The sequence below is a fragment of the Pelodiscus sinensis genome, chromosome 6 (assembly GCF_049634645.1).
Source record: "Pelodiscus sinensis isolate JC-2024 chromosome 6, ASM4963464v1, whole genome shotgun sequence".
Classification (NCBI taxonomy): domain Eukaryota; kingdom Metazoa; phylum Chordata; order Testudines; family Trionychidae; genus Pelodiscus; species Pelodiscus sinensis.
In genome coordinates this window covers 108,201,439-108,220,497 of record NC_134716.1, presented here as the reverse complement: position 1 = coordinate 108,220,497, position 19,059 = coordinate 108,201,439, and the positions used below count along the sequence as shown (strand labels likewise).

The window sequence follows — 19,059 nt, the reverse complement described above, 5'->3', positions numbered from 1 at the left end:
ATTCCTGTCCTTTCTTAAAGGATATGTCTAGACTACATGCCTCTGTCGCCAGAGGCATGTAGATTAGGCTACCCGGTATAGGGAAATGAAGCTGCAATTTAAATAATTGCCACTTCATTTATATTTAAATGGCTGCCGTGCTGTGCCGATCAGCTGTTTGTCGGCTCAGCGCACTAGTCTGGATGGTCCGCGGTCGACATCAGAGGCATTTGTTGACCTCCCAGGTATGCCTCGTGGGATGAGGCTTACCGGGGAGGTTGACAAATGCCTTTGATGTCGACCGCGGAGCATCCAGACTACCGCGCTGAGCCGACAAACAGCTGATCGGCACAGCACGGCAGCCATTTAAATTTAAATGAAGTGGCAATTATTTAAATTGCAGCTTCATTTCCCTATGCCCAGTAAACAAATCTACATGGCTTCGTCGATGGAGCCATGTAGTCTAGACATACCCAAAGAGTCCACACTGACTTACTCTCATATGGAGGATGGAGTGGGGAAAGGATTCTAGGAACCTTTCCCTTCTTGTGTACCCCACATAAAGGAAGGGATAACTACAGTGAACTTAGGACAAGCTTCCTGTTGCCCTGTGGGGCAAATCACTTAATAAAGAGGCAGGGAGGAGCCAGAGAACTTTGCTTTCTGTTAGGCATGGACATCCTCTGAAAGCTGCTTGGGCTGAGGGATTGTGTATGTCACTATGCCGGATGTGGGACTGTTCTTGGGAAGAATAATCTAGTTTGAAGTGTTTGCGCAGTGACTCTAAATGAATTATATATTCTGAAGAGTTTGTTTGTGGATTTGTTTGTGCAGAATAAAGTCGTACTTTGTGATTAGCTACAAATACCAAATTCTGCATAAACAATTCTGCCATTTAATTAGCTGAATGCAGTACTTTTTACACTGGAATATGCTGGGTGAAAGGTTTAAATTATATTTGTTTTTCATTTGAAAAAAGTCATGGCTATTATGATTAGAGTTCATTTTAGTGCAAAGAAAATTTTTACTGTTACAAATCACACAATAATTCAAATTAGTTATGGAAAGAGTAATGGAAGCTTTATGAGTTTCTGATTCAAATGTACTATGTAGGGTAATTATTCAATAAAATGAAGAATGTTTGAAATTGAAATCCTGCACATTTAAAACTGTTCTTTTACTTTCCTTTTGCAAGCACATTAATAAAAATTCTGTTACATATACTTAATTTCATGAACTTTCCTATGAGTGTAATCTACACAAAATGACTGCCCAGTCATTGACGGACCTCACTTGCTAGTGTTCAATAATTCCCCTGACAGACAATGCTACTTTCTCTCTTTGTTTACTTTCATTTGCTAAATACATTTCTGCATGTATTAAGACTTTCAGTAAGAAGCCATAACAACTTTGCATAACATCTTTATTGACTCCCAACAAACTTATGCACAGTGCTACCTATTTCTATGTGCCAGTAGATTGTGCTCTTTATATTAGCTATGTACATATACAACACGGCTGTGTCTAGACTGCATCCCTTTTCCGTAAAAGGGATGCAAATTAGACACATCGCAATTGCAAATGAAGAGGGGATTTAAATCCCCCCTGCTTCATTTGCATAAACATGGCTGCCGCTTTTTTCTGGCTCGGAGCTTTGCCGGAAAGAAAGCGCCAGTCTAGACGGGGATCTTTCAGAAAATAAAGCCTCTTTCGAAAGATCCCTTATTCCTCTTAAAAAAAGGAATAAGAGATCTTTCGGAAAAGGCTTTATTTTCCGAAAGATCCCTGTCTAGACTGACGCTTTTTTCCGGCAAACCTCCGAGCCGGAAAAAAGTGGCAGCCATGTTTATGCAAATGAAGCGGGGGGGGGGATTTAAATCCCGCTTCATTTGCAATTGCGATGTGTCTAATTTGAATTCCTTTTACGGAAAAGGGATGCAGTCTAGACACAGCCCACATGTATATAGGGCTAGATTTAAAGATGCAGGTAGGGTCCCAATGGAATGCACAGAACTGCCCAGGCCAGTCAGGTGCCTAATTCTCAATGATTAGATTCAGAAAAGAATGTTGATAATATTGGTGTGCACAGAAGGATTTTGTTGCAATTGTTGGCATAGGCAGAGCCTCTGAGGGTGTTCAGGGGATGGAGCACCCATCGGCAGTCCCACCGATCAACTCCTCTTCATCCCCCTCAGCATTTCCTGCCCACTGTTCAATGGCATGTGGGAGATGCTGTGGGGAGAGGAATTGGAGCGTGGGTTGGGGAGGGGCTAGAATGGGGTGGGAAGAGGTGGCCTTGGGGGAAAGGGCGGGAGAAGGGTTTGAGCAGATGGTTGAGCAACCCCAAGTAAACAAGAAAGTCAGCACCTGTGATTGTCAGTGCTGCTTTGTATTTTCTGAAGTATGTTCATGCTGGTTTTTAAAACTTTCTATTTACTGCCTTTGCTTTGATAGAATTATAATAAACATTCACATGCAAATGAGAAACTGGAAGAGGATGGGCAGTAAAGCGAGAAAATTCAGAAGTGTACGAAGCAGCTTCAAGAGGAAAGGTTTCAGTGAGGTAGCAGGGAGGGGATCACATTAGGATATGTTCTCAACGAGTAATTAGATTGCCACTGGTCAGATCCAAACAGTAAGTTCAAAATAGTTTGTATTTACATGTAAAAACAGTTAAGGCCAGATACCTTATAACAGGGGTGTCCAAACTTTTTTCAAAGAGGGCCAGATTTGATGAAGTGAACATGCGTGAGGGCCAACCATTTTGCCTGACATTCTTTGAATCATTAAAATTAAATGCAAATTAACTATTTTATGCAAAGTTTATTGCAAACGGCATACTTTTCATTTCGTCACATGGATGACAAATCTAAACAGGTGTTAAATCACTCTGCCTTTCATATCTGAAGGCCAGATGAAAAAAAAAATCCAGGAAGCTGAAATATATGTCAGGAACATTGTAAAGTACATTACATATTATTGGTAATAAAGGTTGTCTGTCAACTTTTAAGTTCAAAAAATATGAACAGGAACATAACACCAAGTATATATGTTGTGTCCAAATATATTTATAACTGATTTAGACCAACTGACTAACTGAGATTTTACAATGTATTCATCTCAATACATATGGATTCGTTGGGGGCCATAAAAGATAGATATTGCCAAATTACCTGGGGGGCCGTATTAAACCAGAACACGGGCCGCAATTGGCCCGTGGGCCGGACTTTGGACATGCCTGCCTAATAAGGACCAGATCCTGGTCCGCTTGCTCACACTGGATAGCACCCTCCTCCCCTGAATAGTCCTAATAGTTTCAGTGGAACTGTTTGTGAAGTAAAGTTTTATTCAGTGTGAGTAAAGGGATAAAACTCTCACCCTAAGAAAATACAATTACATCTATGTAGCCATCTGTTTTTAATTCTCCCAATAAAGATGTTCCACCTGACTTTTTAGCTGGGATACTTCACTTGGTTTGCTTTTCTCTTGTTTATGTTTGCTGTTATCCTGGATTGCCCCAATGGGTAAAAAATGTGCTCTTCTTTCAAAGGCTGCATTGGAAAGTCATTTGTAGAAAGCTACTGCAGACCTTGGCACCTCTCCAGCTCACCATCTCTGAAGAGATGTTTCTCTCTCTGATGTGAAATCCCAGTTCTTATTCCCAGAGGGTTTTTTAAAACACTTAAGGTGTGTTTTAAATCCAAAGGTCTGAATTATATCTTTGTGGTTAGGGAAAAAAGACATTTACTAGGGAAGCAACTTGTTATGACCTTGAGTTCTGGGCCAATTGCAATAAAAAAGTGCTTTTAAGTGTCATTTATATATTAAGAAAGATTTAAAGAGACACTAAAAAATATCTCTTGCTGTATTTGCCAAAAACTATACACTTCTATTCTCAAGCATACAGAGGTAAAATATAACTTGTCTCTTTAGAAACTGGTTTTGCAGCTTGTTCTTATTCAGTGAGAACAGTGCATGGCTAAGAATGACAGACTCAAGCCCTGGTCTGGTTCTGTCCCAAAGATCCCTGTGTTGAGGGGATCCTATGCATACAACTTCTGTCCTGTGCAGAACTGCGGGTGAAGTTAGTCATACAGCAGCACTTTTCCATGTTTTCTTGGATCTGTGGCAGGTCTGCATGGATCCTGGTGTGAGTGTGTGTGTGTGTGTGAGAGAGAGAGACAGACAGACTCTCTCTTTCTCTCTCTCTCTCTCTCCGTGGGGATATATGCATTGTACCGGACACCAGCCTCATGGAACCCAGGGCAGCAAATGAATAACTTTTTCATAGACGGGCCCTCTCCCTGCCCTGTGGTGAATACCCGCCTTCTAAGAGGGAACTCTGGCCAGCCATGGCTGGGGAGTGTCTGGCTGTGTGGTTCTACTGGAACAGGAGGCCACAGCCTGAGCACAGATGCAGAGCCTCCGCATGGGTGGCCCTAGCCTCCCACAGATCCCCCAGTAGTTGTGGGTGGGCCTTGTTGCTTTATCTGCAGAAGTAGTGGGCAAAGCCTGTCCCTCTGGTGGAACAATTAGAAAACTGGAAAAAATGAGAGGAGACCTTGCAGACTGTCTCTGCGTATGTCGATTCCCTCCCTTGTGTTTTTCTTGTTGGAAGAGGTGATCAGGCCCATAGACAGGGCAAAATTCTGCCCAAACTTACCTCGGGCAACCCCACTGCTTTTGGTTGAATTTCATGCTTTTGAATACAGGCATTGTTTAGTCCTACGTATTTTATGTCCTGAGTTTTGAGCCAAGAGTATAATCAATTGTTTTTCAATAAGGGGTTATGTGAGGCTCTGTTATCTTAGGTAGAGGGAACCAAAACATTTATGGACCAACCAATTAAAAAAAGATGTTTAACCTTTAACCCTAAATTAGACCAGTGAGCCAGCTGTTGGGTATGTCAGTTTGGCTCTTCCTGTTTGCAGCCTGAATAAAACAACTCCAAACAGCTCTGCACCACAGCTAAACCTTATGTTTTAATTTCTGTATTAATCTTATGCCAGGTGCATTTTGAAGATGCTTTACAAATAGCAGAGATGTGAAGAATCCATTTGTCACAGGGTAACATTGGCTCTTTAATGGGGAAGAGGGCAGCACACTTGTGAATGGTCATTTAAAAGCACCCCCAAATCAGTTTTAAGTGAGGGCACCTGGGCTATAGATTAAGGAGGATGGCAGGAGAGGAGAGTGGAGGAGGTCCCTAGGGAAAGCTATCAAGAGCAGAAAGCTCTGTTGGCTTTCCTTGAGAACAGGGAGGATTTGGTGGTGGTGGCTGATGGGTTCACCATAGCCTGCTGACCTTCCTGAATCAGAGAGCCATGGCCAGAGAGGGCTGAAGGCTGACAGGAACAGAGAGGGATGACTGAGGCTCTCTGAGTCATGGAGCTGATGTCAGAGGGCTGGAGAAGGCTGAAGGCTAGTGGGAGACCTATTAAGACACTGAAACTGTACATAAGAGCTGAGAAGGATGAGAAAAGCTGGAACTTTAGTGGAGAACTGCAGCATGGTAAGAGATGCTGGGGTTGTACTTGCTGTACTGATGGACTAGTGGGTCTTGAAGACGGTAGGGACTATACTGGTGAATGCTGGATTATGTGTGTGGTATTATTATCGTTTATGTGCATGGGGCTTTATTTTGTAACAAATTAACCCTTCAAGGGCTATATTTATTTGGAATGCCTTTCTGGGCTGTTTTGGGAGCTGCTGAAGGGGAAACTGAGACAGGCAATCATTCTGTGGGTCATTCTGTGGTCAGCTGCAGGGGGATGTCAGGCAGGGCTGGTTTATGACACTATTCTTGCAATATTTGGATTTTGGGTGTCTGATCTTGCTATTCTGGCTCAGGAAATAAGACCAAAAAAGTGCTCAAATGCAGAACTATTATTTATATAATCATAGCATCTAGGAGCTCTAGTAATGGATCAGGACCCCATTGTAATCAGTGCTGTACAAACACAGGGCCCTCAATATGGTGGCAGCTGCTGGTATATGAGCGTCCACATCTTTGGAGCATTCTCTAGCACTATGACACTTTCAAGAACTGATAGTTGCCACCTGTATCTGTGTGTGAAGTAATTGATTCTGCTTTGCCATCACTCCAATCCAAGTAGACTCATCTGCTCCTTAACACTATTTCCCCCACATTCCTTCTACTAATAGTTTTCTCCCTTTTTTCCCAGTATCCTGTGTTATGAGTGTGAAAACTGATGATCAGTTTTTGGCAAGAATTATCTTGCATCTAGAGACCTGTAAGGGCTGAGGCCTTTCTGCATGACCTCTTGGTTTGCAAAGGACATGCGGAAGCTTTGCTGGTGCTCAGCAAACACAGAACAATTTTGAACAGAACTGGTAGCCAGCGGAGTTATGCAACGGTGAGGATGATATGGCCATGCTCCTTGGCGCGTATCAGAAGGCGGGCAGGACAGTAGTGTTCTGGGCATGTTGGAGCCTGCAGAGATTGGACACTGTCAGAGCCTACAAAAGGGTTGATTAGATACAGATTGAGGATAGACGATAGGCAAGAATTTTCCAGGAGGGAAGTTGTGCTGAATATTTGGAGAAGTAGATGTGAGAGCAGATAAGGGCAAAGCACATACCATGATTTACCTGGTCCCCAAGAATTCTTTTGGCACAGTTCTACAGGAGAAAAGGCTGGCAAAATACTCTTAAGTACATCACTGACGTGGCAACTGAGGCTAAGAGTGCAAACAAATGTCTGCAGATCTGGCAAAAGGGAGCATGTGAGCAAAGGATTGGTGTGCTGTGCTCAGTCTTTCTCTGTCAACGGAGTTCTCCTACACTGGGGCTGTGTCTACACTGGCACCTTTTTCCGGAAATGCTTAAAACGGAACAGTTTTCCGTTATAAGTATTTCCGGAAAAAGAGCGTCTACATTGGCAGGATGCTTTTCCAGAAAAGCCCTTTTTCCGGAAAAGCGTCCGTGGCCAATGTAGACGTGCTTTTCCGGAAAAAGCCCCGATCGTCATTTTCGCGATCGGGGCTTTTTTGCAGAAAAGACTACTGTGCTGTCTACACTGGCCCTTTTCCGGAACAGTTTTCCAGAAAAAGGACTTTTGCCTGAGCTAGAGCAGCATAGTTTTTCCGGAAAAGCAGCTGATTTCTTGCAGTAAATCGTCACTGCTTTTCCGGAAATTCAAGGGGCCAGTGTAGACAGCTCCAAGCTTATTCCGGAAAAGCGGCTGCTTTTCCGGAATAAGGGTGTGTCTAGACTACAGGGTTTTGTCGACAAAACTATACCTGCGTCCACACTACTGCTGAGTTCTGTCGACAGAACTCAGCAGTTTTGTCGACGCTGGTAAACCTCATTTCACGAGGCATAACGCCTTCTGTCGACAGAGTTCTGTCGACAGAAAGCGTTATTGCATGTAAACTGTCCTTGCATCTACAGTGCCATGTCGACAAAGCAGCTTGCTTTGTTGACAGAACTGAATGTAGCGTAGACGCTCTTTGTCGACAGAAGTTTTGTCGACGGTATCTGTCGACAAAAGTTCTGTCGACAAAACCCTGTAGTCTAGACGTACCCTAAGTGGCCCAGTGTAGACACAGCCTGGGAGTTGACACCTTCTGATAGTGGCCCAGGGTCTTTCCCATGTTGTTTTTGGAGTGAAGCTTTAATCCTGGCAACATGATGCTGTAATGGCAAGATGCAGCAGTCACTCTGTGGATTCTCCCCCTTCCAAAATACCTCAGTCATTCGTGGTCTGGGTCTTTCATTAGTGGCAGTCCAGAATGTATGAAATATAATGAGGAAGCAGGCTCAGCAGGGAGGGTGCCAGACTGCCTTCTGAGGTAATGAAAGTGGAGAAACTTAAATAAGGTTCAGGTTCAGCTTGGCTTCAGGAACCAGAGTACTTTGGCAGGTCATTACCTGGTCACATTTCCCACTCACCATGAGAAGCAATTAAGAACATTAGATTAAGTGTATTGTATAAAGGGAGATTAAGAAGGGATGTGACAGAGTTGGTGTGTTGTGTGTATTGAGCAGAGGTGACACGAGAGTGTTATGTGCCTGGGAGTCAGGCAAGTAAGAATGATTATGCTTAAAGGCACAGATCAGAGAGGGAGCAGAATTCATTTCTGCTCCTCTTTGTGCAACAGACTTTTTCTGTGACGGTCACAGACCCTCTCTGAGCCCCATTTTTCTCTCTCTCTGTAAAATTAGGATAGCTTGTCCCCTCATTCACAGGCTAAGGCTTGATTTCATTTATATGTGAGAAGCAGGCTGAGCTGTTAGAAGATGCCATATAAGGTGAAGGCAGAATACTGTTATGTTTGAAATGTAGGTCTATGCTAAAAAGTTAGGTTGACCCCACTATGTCACTCAGGGGAGAGAAAAATCCTCACCCTTAAGTTATGTGGTTAAGCCAACCTAACTCCCAGTGTAGACAGCAGTAAGGCGATGGAAGAAATCTTTTGTCAGCCTCGTTACAGTTTCTCATGCAGGTGTTTACCCACACCAATGAGAGAACCCTTCTACCCTTGTAACATTTCAAGTGTGGATAAGTTTTGACTTGTCCATGTGGAAGACACAGAATTATTTGAAAGGGTAACCAGCTTCCCTGGTGTAACATTGTACATCCCGACGCCAGAAACCACAGGAAACTTGTCTGTTTTCATTAAAACCTCAAATTATGTTGGCACATGGATAGTATGGAGCTAGGCAGGCCTGCCGACAGGGGTAGGGTAAAGGGGTCGACCAGGTCCACTGACAGGAAGGGACAAAGTGGGCAGTTGTGCTGGAATGCTGCACGGAGTTCTCCTGATGGCTCTTAGAGCTTCCTGCGGAGGTGGGGGTGCCATGCCATTCATTCTGGGTGGTGCTGAAGGCTGGGGGGCGTGTGGGCTGTGGCACTGAGGGATAATTTCCTCTAGTCCGGCCCCTTCTGCTCAAGGCCCCTTCCCTTCTGGGGGTGTGGAGCTGCCCCAACCCCCCACACCTTACCCGTGCGCCTGTGGAAACTGTCATCTCCTCTGGAGGCAACTGCCCCAGGGTCTGGTGATTTAAAAGTGCCTGGGACTCCAGCCACCACTGCCACAACAGCAATGGTGGCAGCCCCAAGCCCTTTAAATTGCCACTGGGAAGCCACGTGGTGTGCTCCAGGTGGCTCTTACAGTGGCCTGGAGAGGCGGGGGTGCCACCTGGTGCATTCCAGGCAGCACTGGGGGCAGGTGCCAGGGTCTGGGCAGCACAGAAGGCTGGCTGCCCTTAGCCCCACCCCTGGTGCTTAAGGCCCTGCCCCTTCCAGTAGCGTGAAGCTGGGTGCTCCCCACACTCTGCCCAGGGGCCTGGCATGGCTGTCTGCTCCTCTGGAAATAGGTACATTAGAGTCTCCATGTAGCTAGATTAAAATGTTTTGGAAATCTTTAAAGAGAACATGTGTAAAGTTGGAGTGATTTTTTTTTTGTTTGCATCGAAACCATTCAAAATTCACAGTTCACATGATTTTTCCTGAGTTCTATTTTGATCTTTTGAATTTGAAAGGAAAAAATAGGAGTGCAAATTCATGTGCACTGAAACAATAGAAAATATTTATTGAAGTGCTTGAAAGCACAACTGCCGAGTAAGCAAAGATCTTTATTTTTTTTTTTAAATAGCTCACAAACTGATGTTGAGACAGACCAGACATGTGGAAAATTCATAGAAAAACTGCTTTAGGAAGAGAAATTCATTTGTGGGATACATTACACATTCTACGAAAGTTTGCAGCAGAAGCTGTAATTAAGGTAGGCAATTTTGAAAGTATTGTATAATTATTTACAAAAAGATTTGCAAGTTAGGGATTAGTGAGCCAAATCTGAAAAAAAAATTATACATTCCCCTGAACTTTGAAATTTTGTCTCATCCAGCTAATTGTTGAGGCAGACTGGTGGGATAGGTATAGAACTCTTTCATTTTTATGGATCATGCTATACTGTGGATTGAGGGCTTCAAGTGGTTCTGCTTTGAAAAGTGTGTAAAATGGCATTGGCTGTATTTGTGTCTTAATGATTTACATATCAAAACGCTCTGTGAACACACAAAAATGTCTTTCTAGAAGTCAAATATGAAAATTCCACATGGAGACTGAGAGTTAAGATTCTTTTCTTCTTGTGTATCACCATCTATAATAAAAATAGATTCTCCATTATGTCTATGTAAACCTATTAATGGGAGTTTTTACTTTACTGGATCATACTCCTTATGCTTCTGGAACACCTGTGCATACTAATTACCGTCCATACGTTTGCCCAGGTGGAGTTTAATGGATTTGGCAAACAGTTCTATTGATAATGCACAAGAAGGAATAGACTATAGTTCACTTCTTGTTTGACATTTGTGTTTTTTCTGTGGACCTCACAGGATTGTGGTGCAGTAAAAATTTATATTTGTTAGCTCAGTGAGCTTGTATGACGGAACACACGAGGAATGGTTCTGTTATTAATAAGAATTTTTTTACACAGTCACTTTTCAGAGTAGAACTGTACTTTAAGTAGTCATGGCTCACAGTCTAGCATATTTCTTAAGGCTTTGATTCTCAGGAAAAATTAAGACATGGTTTTGCTGCGTGACCAGATTAAAAAAGTATTGGCATCCCCAGTCAATACAAAAGTTCACAAACAAAAGTTTAATGTTTGTTTTCCTTGATTAGCATGACATCTCTTTGCATGCACGGAAAATACTTTGCTAAACAGTGTAAGATTTTTATGAACATCTGTTTTCAATGTGTGTATTTTATTGTTAGAGTTACAAATAGGATTAGAAATGCTGGGATGGGGGAAGCTCACTCCTTAGCTGTGCATTGACTGCAGTGACCTCTGATGACTTGACAACTTTCAGAAACAGAAAATCTTGGATCATAATTTTCCTGCTAACCTTTACAATCTATGTGTGGAATAAAATTTATGTAAACTGAGGCATGTGTGAATGTGCATCACTAGTGGAAACAAAAAAACTAACTCTGGTGCCCTGCTAATCAGCTGGGTGGCATTTGACTCTCTCCTGAGAAGCCGCACAAGCAAATAGCTTACAGGGAAACACTGTTATAGACCCTTCAAATCAGTAGGTGTTCTCATAGTGCTAAAACAAGATCTAAGGAAAAACTAGACTTAGCAGAACTGTCAGCTTAATTTTGGTTGCCACTGAAATATTTGAAAAAAGGTACAAAATTGATAGGACTGGAAAACTAGCATTTTTTGATTTAGCCACAGAACAAGGACAACACCTAATAGTTCCAGGGAAGTTTTCCCCAGTACCAGTGAGTTTCAGCCTTGATCTGGAGTTATCAAATATGGCAGAAAAATATCACTCAGTTGTCTTTCATGTGCAGCCATTGGACTTTCTGTTGAGACCATCATCAAAGTTACCAATTGTTTTCTGTGATGCTTGTCCACTGGGATCCAGGCTGAGATCACCAAATCATAGCATATAATAGGGTCATGACTTTCGGTCACTTTTGCTGTGCCCTGATTTAAAAACACATTCTAAGAGAGAAGGGCTCTGTATCCATTATTAAAATCCTGTGAGACCTTGATCATCATAAAATACTTGAGCCAGGAGTCAAAGCCTTGTAAGTTGGGGGTTTCATTATAAAAGCAATTAAAGCTAAATCTACAAACTATGAAATGTGAAGGGTTATGCTTTCTGCTAGTTTAGGGGGAAGAAAATTAATGTGGAGGGATGCTACAGTCTTATCATAAGACAGATCCATTTTTCCTTAATCATAAAAAAAAACCTTTCAATTGAAAACACTGATGTCTTGAACCTTCTACATGGGAGGTAACTGGCCAATAGAAAGTTTAATGAAGTAATCTGCAAATTGATGAGTCAGTTTCTAATGTAAAAATTAATATTAAGTGTTAGTATTTTGGATGGTTTATGAACTTTTGACAACTCTGTATTTGAAACAGTAGTGCATATCAACTGAAAATAAAAAACTCCACAATGTGTAATTCTCTTGGTCTGATATGTTAGGGTGCAGTGACATTGCTGGGTTTTATCTTTGGCTCATCGTCCTTCTTTCCGTATCAGCACATATGACTGGGGAAGGAGCGGAAAAAGGCTACCCGAGAGACACTGAGAGGGTATGTCTACACTACCCCGCTAGTTCGAACTAGCGGGGTAATGTATGCATACCGCACTTGCTAATGAAGCCCGGGATTTGAATTTCCCGGGCTTCATTAGCATAAGCGGGGAGCCGCCATTTTTAAATCCCCGCTGCTTCGAACCCCGTGTAGCGCGGCTACACGGGGCTCGAACTAGGTAGTTCGGACTAGGGTGCCTATTCCGAACTACCGGTACACCTCGTTTCACGAGGAGTACCGGTAGTTCGGAATAGGACCCTAGTCCGAACTACCTAGTTCGAGCCCCGTGTAGCCGCGCTACACGGGGTTCGAAGCAGCGGGGATTTAAAAATGGCGGCTCCCCGCTTATGCTAATGAAGCCCGGGAAATTCAAATCCCGGGCTTCATTAGCAAGTGCGGTATGCATACATTACCCCGCTAGTTCGAACTAGCGGGGTAGTGTAGACATACCCAGAGAGAGTATCATTACCCATGCTGGTAGGATTGGGATGAAACCCAAACTAGGTCATCTCTCTTTCTTTATCTCACTATATTAACTTTGTTTTACTGTTGCAAGTATTATTCCTGTCAGAAAAGACCTTGCTAGATGCCTCTGCAGGTGTTTCTCCTGCAGTCATTCAATTAGTTTACACCAACTTCTTCCTTATATTTCGTGCAGAGGCTGTGCTAGATCTTTAAACACTGAGACCAGCAGAACTTAGAGGGCAGCTTTTGAGGCTTCTTTAAGTTATACCAGGAGCCAGAGCATCATTAGGCAGCACCAGAAACTCCTTTATGTTCTCTCTCCATTAAGTGCAACAAGCAGTGTTCTGGCACGCCTGAGGAACAGGCCCAAAGAAACAATTAGCTGGGGACTGACTAATAGCCTGGCTTCAGAGTGTTTGCCCGAATGCCTTATTACTTAAATATACATGGAAAAGTGCAGGGTTTGGGGGCATCTTTAAAGAGATCTGCATCCAACTCCCTCTTCCCCCAGTACTTTACAGAGCACAGCTCTGTTGGAGCTCTCTGTGGGCCGCTGCAGAGGGGCTGCTGAGGGGCAGGAGCTGGGGCTAGTGGATATAAAACTACTCAGGTCCACCATATAGTACATCCTCAGGGAGTAGAGAGGTTTTGTTGTCTTCTGGGCCTGAAGGAAGGATTAGTTTCCTCTGCCCCATAGGCTTCCTCAGCATAAAGTGCTGTTACTTGTGTCATGCCCTGAGGAGAAGCTAGGACAACGTTGTAGGGGTTGCTAAAGTGAATACTGTGAACATATGCTCTGGGATGACCCAGTAAAGCAACATTTTAGTTTGTGCAAATTTGAAGGTCAGAAGAGAGACCATTTTGATCTTCTAGTCTGACGACCAGCACAAGCCATAGACTCTCCTCTAGTATTTTCTTCAAGCCTACAACTTTTATTTGTGTTATAGAAAGCCTTCCCAAAAGACACCCAGTCATATTTTGGACCTAAGGCCTGTTACAATCTGCAAGGCCTTACATCACTTTTTGACGGGTAGAGAGGAGCAAACGTATGTCAGTTTTCTGATGCTTGTGTTATCTGAAATTGTATTTCAGCTCATTAAATCAACACGAATAGGACTATGAGTCTCCATTCATGGCCAGTCTTACCCTTCTTGTATAGACAAAACTCCCATTCAACTTCAGGTTGATTGCAGAAGAAATGTAGGATTAAGCCTCTAATTATTAACAAGCCTTGTTGCTGATGTGATCAGGGGAGGATGACTCTAAAATTATTATAGGACTGATGATTTGGCACATAATTACTGTATATAGTTTGAAGTAAGTCACCCAAGCAATAATTAATACATTTTAATGTGTAAATGCCCATGTTTGATCATCTCTGGGCATGCTCTGAGCAGCTGTGCTCCCTGAATTATTTTCTGGCACAGCTTAGGTTATTTAGCTGTCTACATGTCTGACTGAGTCTGTGAAACAGGTACTTCACAGCCCAGTTAATAGTGCATACACAGTTATGAGTGAAAAAGAAGTTCGCATGGGAGCTGGGCTGCAAACGGAGTCCAATGCCTTCAGAGCTGCTGGAGGAAGCATCCTCTTTGAAAACCCTCGCCATTACCTTGGGAAAAGCAGAGCATGCTTCTAAAGCCACTTCCTCTGTGGGAAGAGGATTGGGATCAAGAATGACCCCCATCCCACCTCCATGTTTGCTTTCTGAGATGCTGAATGCTTGCCAGCCCTGCTGCCCACCATTTTTGCATGCAGGAAGCCCCTATTATCACTACTTTTGCATGGGAGCGCAATGAGCAGTATGGGGTATCTCCACTCCTTTCCCACACTTCCTGCTCTAGTGCATTTGCAACAGAGACTAGGGATATGAACAGGTAACCTTGGTGGGTAATGCTTACCCCTGGACACCGCCCTTTTAATTGGTTAGCTGGTTAAACATTACATTTAACTTGTTAACCCCTTAAACCTGATTTTACATCCCTAATAGAGACCTAGACTATAACACAAAATTTACTAGTTTCCATATAAACAGAAAGCAAACATAGGGAGACAGAACATTCAAGTATAAATTAACTCAGATGTGTTCACACAATTTCATTGTCTTTTGAAAGCCTTCTGTCATTTCAAGAGGTGCAGAGCAGATTAGCCCACATGCCTGAAACCTAGCTCTCGACATAAAAGGAAAGCTCAGTTTTTAGTGGAGGCTTTCATTGTCTCAGATTAAATCTTTGCCTTATACAAGATGTTGCATTTGAAAATTTGTGTCATGTGAGTGTCAAGTTTGCTTTGTGTGCCCTTACCAACAGTTTCATAATTGTGTGGGTGTCAGAAATTAGAATTGTGCTCCCTTAAACAGGTCTGTTTCCAGCTTAAGCTATACAATCGGTTGAAAAGTAGAACGCAACATTCAACTCTACTTGTTGATAAGGTTCAACAAAGACAAATGCAGTCCTGCACTTGAGATAGAAGAATCCCAAGCATTGTTACAGGTTGGGGACTGACCGGCTAAGTAGCAGTTCAGTAGAAAAAGACCTGGGGATTACAGTGGCTGAGAAGCTGAATATGAGTCAACAATATGTCATTGTAGCCAAGCAGGCTAATGGCATATTAGGTTGCATTAGGAGGAGCATTGCCAGCAGATTTAGAGAAGTGATTATTGCCCTTTATTTGGCACTGATGAGGCCACATCTGGAGTATTGTGTCCAGTTCTGGGCCCACTATAGACAGGATGTGAACGCATTGGAGAGGGTCCAGCGGAGGTCAACCAAAATGATTAGGGGACTGGAACACATGACATATGAGGAGAGGCTGAGGGATTTGGGCTTATTTAGTCTGCAGAAGAGAAGAGTGAGGGGGGATTTGATAGCAGCCTTCAACTTCCTCAAGGAAAATTCCTAAGAGGATGAAGAGAGGCTGTTTTCAGTAGTGACAGATGGCAGAGCAAGGAGCAATAGTCTCCAGTCACAGTGGGGGAGGTCTAGGTTGGATATTAGGAAAAATTATTTCACTAGGAGGGTGGTGAAGTACTAGAATGAGTTATCTAGGAAGGTGGTGGAATCTCCATCCCTAGAGGTTTTTAGGTCTTTGCTTGACAAAGCCCTGGCTGGGATGATTTAGTTGGGATTGGTCCTGCTTTGTGCAGGGAGTTGGACTTGATGACTCTGGAGGTCTCTTCCAGCCCTAGGATTCTGCTTGCTGTGTTATTAGGTTATGATCTGGCTTCTATACAACTCATAGAATCATAGAAGATTAGGGCTGAAAGAGACCTCAGGAGGTCATCTAGTCCAGAGTTTCTCAACCAGTTGTATGAGTATCCTTAGGGGTACTCAAGAGAAGTCTGAGGGGTAAATCAACACAACTGAAATTTGGAGAAAACTGAATTTGTTTTAAGTTTTGCAGCGTTTTTTTATTTTTGTACTTTTTATACCCAAAAATTTCATCACCTGCCCGTCTACGATTAAGTTGTTTAAACAAATATGTTGAAATAGTAGAAAAAAAATGTTGTGTGTCTGAAAACTGTAGGTACTGAGGGTACTTATTTTTTTTTTAGAGGTACTTTATAAGAACAAGTTGATAAACACTGTTCTAGTCCAACGCCCTGCTCAGAGTAGGACCTCCCCCAACTAAATCACCTCAGCCAGGGTTTTGCCAACTCAATGGTAAAACAGTACATGATCAAGCATTAAGAGTATATAGATATCCAAAGCAGCAGAAAACTTTGCAAAATACTAGACAAAAAGTAAAAAAAGGTCATTCAACAGGTCTGTTCGTAAATAAAAAAAATGAAAAACTGCTATGTTTGGGAAGTGATCTATTTGTAAAATTTCCCATGAACAGGATAAAATTCTGCATTCTGGATGGATTTGAAATCCAGAGGAAGTGCCTGACTAGAGTTAAGAGGATACTGGGAACAGCGAATTTAACTTTGGACCTGAGCACTTCCTACAAGATACTGACTGGCCTCAACTACTAGTATAGCCAACTGGAGTTGAAGGCCTTGAATGCCTCATAGGACTGAATGTTTAGAGATATTATTGGTATGGCAGGTAATGCATGGGAAGAAATTCATTTGGAACCAAGTGTGAAACACAGGAAGCCTGAGGAAGGACATTGGCTTTGTTTCTTTTTTTTTTTCCTGTAAGAGAAAAGGTTATTTTATCCTGGTACATACTTACATTTCAAAAGGCTTCATTGGACTTGTTTGTTTGTGAAACATTTTCCTTTGTTTTGCATTTTAAACAACGCAAAACAAAGACTACGTGTTTTTTTCTGAAACTGTTAGTCCACTTCTCAGCAAAAAGCAGTTATGTGAGTCAAGTGTTCATTGAGTGGATTATCTTCTTCTAAAATGTTTTGAAATAAAAATAAATGTTTACCTCCTGTATTTTAGAAACTTTGAAGGCATTATTATTGCAGATGATTTAAAAACTACATTTTAATTGTGGGCTCCAGTTTAATTCGAGGATGGAAAATGACTGTCTTTCTAAAACTTAGTGTTTATAGAATAGAATGTTTTTCCTTTTCAGCTGTTTACTTGAGTCTGAAATTTATAAGAGGAAGTTCAAAGAGGATATACAGGCTGGTTCCTATTTCATTATTTTCCCCATGTGAGGTCAATAGATTTCAACACATTTAGTCAAGGTTCCTGAATAGCTGAAAAATTTGTAAGCCGCCTTCCTGAGATTTTAAACTAGGGCATTATAAATTGCAAAATAAAAGATCACTTCTATCAGGCTTCCTCCTTTGCCTCTTTACTGGTAAAGTGAAGGTAAGTACAGAGGTGTAAAATATCAGAAGTATGTAATCTACAATAATTTGTATTATCTTCTTATGCATGTTGAATTATGCTAATTTGGAATTTGTTAGCATTTTTACTGAACCCAATTATAAGCACAATTGTAAGACATTGCTACTATACACATATATAGTATAGGTAGTTTGGTTATAAAACTTATAGAAAAGACCAATTCAATACTGCTTCAGGGTAATTTTAGTTTTTCGCTATTCCCCTTTTGTAAGCAAAGGGCTTACTTAGGTAGTGTGAAATCTATTTTGTTCTCTGAAGAAATGTCAGTGTTGTTTGGGGATGGTTAAAAGGGAGTACGTTTAATAAAAACAATATATATGACTGCTTTTATTTAAAAAAAGCCCATGCACCTTGATTTATGAATATTTCAACTCCCCTGCTATTACATGCTATCAGGAGAAGCAGCAACTGCAATACATGTATAAATGACATTGCAAAATAGTTTATGTAAATGTGTGCAGATCATTGTTATTTTCCTTACCCTAATCCTTTTTCAGCTGAAATTTTGAATGAAAATGGTTTGGCTCTTTTTGAGTTGGTATCTTTTATGTTGTGTCCATTGGTATCATTTATGTTGTGTCCAAAGGTATACAAGGACTCTCCCAAAACTGATAGCTAAGGTAAGCCTCTGCTCCAATGACTTAGTCTAGAATTTAGAAATGACATAACATTGAGGGTGAATAAAGACAGCAGGCTAGCAAGCTGGCATTGGACAGTTTCATAGATAGGCTCACATGGAAGCACAATCTGTGTTTGTGGCTGTCGTGAAGATGTTTTTTAAAAGTAGGTTTTCGTTTCATGTGTTAATTAATTTACTGCTTGTAGCTTGCTAGTAGAGATGCATCTTTAGGAAGGATTTGATGGCATTGCCGTGTTGGGAAGATTCAGGGTGGAGGGCTGGGAGAGGGTGGTGTTCTAAGAAACCAAAAAACATGTTCTTACCATTATATACAAATTATTGCAACTATTTTTGAAGTGGCATACTGTGAAATGGGTGAGGTTTGAAAACTACAATTTGGGATAGGAATAGTTCTCTTTGCCAAGCTATGCAGGGTCTGATTCCAGAGGAAACTGGTTTTCAAGAAAGTTATGAGTGCTTGAAAATCTTACATTGGGAATACACAGTTTTTTGCTAGCTTGAATTGCTTTGAAGCCTGTAGGTCTTTTGCATTTTTCCCTCAACTCTTTATTTCATCTGAATAATAATTAGAAGAAAAACCTACAAAATTAAATGCAGAAAATCTATATTCATGCTGTATGTCTTTAGGGAAAAAATTGATGAAAAGTACATGTACTACATTTTTGAGAGAGTTTGTGTTTGTGTGTCTGTCTGTCGGTCTGTCTGTCTGTCCATCCATCCGTCTGTTCAAGAACTCATCCTAACAGTAACAGCGAGGACCACCATATTTGATATGTAGCTTCTTCTTACCATAACTTAAAGCAAGGTTGGTGTTTGGTTGGGCCAGGACAATGGGATGTGCATGGAATGTGATTGCGTCTCATCAAATGGAAAGGGAGAGCTGTAATAGCAGGGGCAGTTATACTCCAGAATGACCAAAGGGGGGCAGCAAGTGCAGTCCTTGCTACCCTGTCAGCCCTGGAGAACCATGAAGCAGCCCCTGGCCAGGCAGTGTGGCTCCCAGTGTGGCAGTCCAGGGAGCCAGCGGCTGGGCAGTGTGGCCCCTGCCACCCTCAGTGCTGGGGAGCTGCAGCGCAGCT

General features: G+C 42.1%; 1 long non-coding RNA gene across 1 annotated transcript in view; it reads left to right on the top strand.

The window, feature by feature from the left end:
* The window catches only part of LOC142829978 (uncharacterized), a 162,356-nt gene that overhangs the window by 38,329 nt on the left and 104,968 nt on the right, over window positions 1-19,059 (top strand). Inside the window, exons 3-4 of the long non-coding RNA XR_012904960.1 lie at window positions 9,600-9,728; window positions 16,371-17,301. This is a non-coding gene — a long non-coding RNA (uncharacterized LOC142829978). The remainder of the gene's footprint in view (window positions 1-9,599; window positions 9,729-16,370; window positions 17,302-19,059) is intronic.